The sequence below is a fragment of the Rhinopithecus bieti genome, unplaced genomic scaffold (genome assembly GCF_001698545.2).
Source record: "Rhinopithecus bieti isolate Rb0 unplaced genomic scaffold, ASM169854v2 scaffold_49953, whole genome shotgun sequence".
NCBI classification, from domain to species: domain Eukaryota; kingdom Metazoa; phylum Chordata; class Mammalia; order Primates; family Cercopithecidae; genus Rhinopithecus; species Rhinopithecus bieti.
This window is the reverse complement of record NW_016819813.1, coordinates 223,521-228,453: the sequence shown is the minus strand read 5'-3', so window position 1 is coordinate 228,453 and position 4,933 is coordinate 223,521.

Here is a 4,933-nt window from a genome sequence, read left to right as displayed (position 1 = left end):
CCACATTTACTTTTAAGTAAATGTTTACTTACATTAACTCTTGTTGTCAATGTTTAAAATCATTTGGATCAATTATATACTGCTAATAATTGTAATGTGAGTCCTCTAGAAGTTTGGGTGTTATGATTACAGGGAAGCAAATTTACACAAATTTTTATTTATGTAAATCCTTTTATTGAAGTGAAACATAGGGTCATCAATTTGTTCAAGCATAAACTTATATTGGAAGAAAATTCTTTGGCAAAGTGGAATGGAAACGAGTTTAAGGGAAAAAATGATGTAAATATCTATTAAAGAAACCTTAATAATGTGTATAATGTGTTTTTAAATGGATAGTAGGGGTATTGAATTGCCATAATATTTAGATTACATTAGTTATTACTTAAAAAGTGATGTAACAGTTGTATCTTTAAGGGGAATATTTACAACACCAGGGAAATCACATCCTCTGCGACTATTTGAACTTAACAAGAAAAGTTTTCAGCTGTTAACAATGTGCAAGGGGACACACCAAATTTTCAAAATTCTATTAGGCTGTACGTGAGCAGGAAAATTTAAAGCCCACTATGCTACAGGAACACATCACTATCTCTAGTGTTTTCACAAGAAATGCAGACGTTTCTGAAAGTGTCTCCAAAACCTATTGAAGAAAGCAGAATACAATACCTTGAGAGCCCAGAATCATGGCAATTCATCCCCAAAGCCAATATGACCAACCTAAAAATTCCTATCTCAGCTAAAATATCCACAGTAGTCTGTTGGATTCTTCTGCTACTACATCTTAAAACCCACTGGTCAGCTCACCATATGTATCATTCAAGAGATAAGAATGTGGGAAGTTGATGTAAAGTTATCATGCAGTGATAAGCCAGAGTATAACATATATGACAAAGGAACGCACATACATATGATCACATAATCTTTGATCCCAACGTAACTCACCTGGCTGACATGTGGGATTGCATCACAATTTCCCAGAAGTTGCTTTTAATGACTAGTTAGAAAGTTACTTACCCTGATGGAATGGCGTAGGCCTAAATAAAAAAGACCGCCATTGTACACAGGAATGAGACTTTAGACAGGAAATGACAATCTCTCTGCGTGTCTTAATTTATCTTTGGGGAAAATTGACAAAGGTAAAATGGAATTAAACCTTCATGAAAATTTGTGGAGAAAAAATATTGAAAACAACTTTGCCAGGGCTATTAGAACATGGAGTTCTGCTACAAAAATGCTTGGAAAAAGTTTTACAATTGAAACACACTGAAACTCCCCAGTGTAAAACACTCTAAGCTAAATTATGGGAAAAGTCAATGTTGTATCAGCACCGAACAATCACCCTGCATAAGAATGAAAAGAAGGAAATGTTGTTCTGAAGAGCTTGCCAAGGCTAAAGAAAAGTAGAACAGTTGTCGCAGACGAAATGGTTGTGAGTAATAGCCCAAAAGGATGTATTCTCATTTGTGTTTGCCACTTAAATGATGAAATAGGTCATTATCTTCAAACTTTTTTATCTTCAAACTATTTACTAAGGTAAATAGCACTGAATTAGAGCAAAATAGAGACAGGGGAGGAGAGGGAGAAAGGAAAAAGGGCATAACAGGTAATTGTGATAAATGCATTTTGATGTTCAGGGTTTTCTCAGTCTATATAACTTATAACCCATTATGGGTACACAAATGCTATGTTCCTTTCCAGCATTTGGTGTGAGATAAAAATTAGATTACGTGTAAAAACTAGATCTCGGTACCCCTATAGTAAGTATATTGACATTGTATCTCTTATGTAGCATTCAGTAACCCACTTTAATCTTTGCTTTAATAACTTGACTGCTTTCATATTTGTTATCAATTGGGTACCCAGTTCAAGAATGTTTAGGCAAAATTACTTGATAGTTTAGTATAAAAGCAGAGGTCTCCGACCTTTCTAAGCATAATATTTTTAAGTTTATTATTTTGAAATTTTTTTAAAAAAAATCATAAGTTAGAGACTATGACAAACTCCATGTGTCCATCACCCAGCTTTAACAATTATCATCTCATGATCCACCTTATTTTGTCTGTGCTTTACTCACTCATCCTACTTCAGATCATTCTGAAGTAAATTTAAGATATGAGATCATTTATTTTTGTTCTTAATAGAAAATATTTGAGGGCCCTTCCATATCACATTACGGTGGTTGCATTTTAATAATAGTTGGTTAAAAATCCACATGAACATGAGGATTATTGCCCCCTCCTCCCTTCTTTACTACAACTCTGTGCCGCCTTCCCCATCCCAGAGGTATGTAGCCCATGGGTGGGGAATCCCTGGCACAATGAAAATAGCGGCTAGCATCACTTAAACTTGCGCTTGTTCAATAGCACATAAACATAAGCTCACAACAAAAACACTGCTTCTACTGCTTTATTTCTCAGGAATATATTTGTCATTATAGGTTTAGAAGCAGAGTAGAAAATAAAGTATTAGAATTCTCAACAGAACTTTTTCTCTTTATCCACCAAACTGATGTTTCTCTGCTAAAAATAAGTAAGAAACACAGGCTACGGCTTTCTGAAAGTTGTTGTTCTCCAACGTGTGGTTAGAAAGCTTTATGACATTGACATTTTTACCTGTGGAAAAAATATCCAACTCCTGTGGGCTAGAAATCTTTGCACAATACAGCTTGAGAGCTGGCCTGCTTGTTGGCAGTCTCCCCGAGGAGCTAAGGAACAAATGAGCAAAGACTGTGTTCACACACTTGGAAATGACACAGGCCTGAGAAAGCTCCTTGTCTCGCTAAACCCTGTGCACCTCCTTTAGATGAAAAAAGAATATTCAATGTTATTAAGCCAGGACTTCAGTTACATATAGAATTCACTTTCGTATGAGAAAAGCAACAAAAAAAGACCTGTTTTTTTCCATATGAAACAGATAGTTTCTTTCGTTTTCTTGGTAAGGGGCATTAAAAAAATTCTTTCTTGATTTCTGCTCAGTGCACACATACAGCACTGATTAATGCTAATGGGATTCAGGCATTTTAAAAAGCATGCACTCAATCTCAGGATTATAAATATCATCCAGAAAGTTTGTGATTGGAATTTATTGGTATGCATTTAATCTAGGTCAGTTTTAAGCCCTTAAACTTTTATGTTTAAATGAACAGAATTATCTCCATTAAATCATATTTGGTACTGCTTATGGCTATATAAAGAGAAAAATTATAGTAGTGCTATGTTTGTATTTTATTAGAGAAAAGCAATCATCTCTAAATGAAATTATTCTTTTCTAGTTTCATGGATTATCTTATTTTGTAACTTTAAATTTCTGAAATGAGATGTCATCATTTGAAGATTCCAGTTTGGGCTTTATTTTTCTAAACATGTCCATTATGGGGCTTAGTAAACAGAATATATAAGATAATGAAATCTTTCTTACATAATACAATGTTTTTTCTAAACCACATTTCAAACATGAGATTAGACAATCTAGTTTTCCACCAGGGAAATTGTTATCTGCTTCATATGTACCGTATTAATTAGATTAGGCCCAAATCCTAGTAGTTTGCATAATTATATTTAATTTGCCAGAAGGGGTCAAATTGCAGCATTGGACCTTAACTAAGAGGTAATGCTGTTTAGTCAGAAAACGTATGTCACATTCTAGAAATACTCAAAAGCATTTGTAATTTTAGAATAATAAAATGTAGTGTTGTTCTCTTCAGGGGCCCAAATTTTACATTTGAATAGTAAAACCCCAGAAATGTACCTGGTTTAATATTTATAATCATGAAATATGGTTAAACATTAGTTAGAAGCTCCTTTATTTCATCTCCTTCCAATTTAGTGTCATTTCCTTAAGTCTATTTTCTGATCATGTAGCCAATCTGTCATTAAAATGTAAAATTTCAGACACTAAACTTTTGTCATTACTTCTTTCTCAGTATAATTCCTTCTCCTGGAGTTGATGTGCTTTCTCTCTATTAAGTTATTTTTTTCATTCATCTCCACCTCTCAGAAATAAGATACTCTATTAACTTGCCATATAGAAAATCAACTGAAGAAGAACTTTGGGAATTCATTTACAACGGAGCAAAGAGGATCACCAAAATTACGCAAAAAGGAAAAAGCTTGCTCAACAGAAATCTCAAGATGTTCCAGTAAAACAATACTCTTCCAGATTTTACTGGACACTGCTTTACTCCCCGGGGAAAATAAGTGCCCAAGCCAACTTTGTGATATTTGATATTCAGTGACTTTGGTATTCCACCAGCCACCCTGAAAATCATGCCAGTTAAAAAGAGCCATGTCCACCCAGGAATTCCGGGTTTCAACACGTTTGGCCTACTTCTGGGTTAGTTCTTGGCCAGCCCAACCCATTTCTGGAACAGTAACAGCCAAACATGCGTTATCACAAGAATGACTGGGGGCACCTTTGATAAAATACACATTTCCAGAGAATCAGCCCAGATTTATCGAACTAGAAACTCAGAGGTAGGAGTTGAGATGGAGGTATGGGTGGGGTGAGGCAAAACCAGGAATCAGCATTTTTTAAAAGTCCCTAGATAATTTCTTAGAAACAATTGTGTTGGCCGGGCGCGGTGGCTCACGCCTGTAATCCCAGCACTTTGGGAGGCGGATCACAAGGTCGGGAGATGCAGATCACCCTGGCTAACGCGGTGAAACCCCGTCTGCACTAAAAATACAAAAAATTAGCCAGGCGTGGTGATGGGCACCTGTGGTTCCAGCTATTCGGGAGGCTGAGACAGGAGAATGGCGTGAACCCGGGAGGCAGAGCTTGCAGTGAGTCGAGATCGCGCCCCTGCACTCCAGCCTGGGCAACAGAGTGAGACTCCGTCTCAAAACAAAACAAAACAAAACCAAAACAACAACAACAACAACAAAAAAAACAATTGTGTTGAGATATAATTCATATCCCATATAATTCACCCATT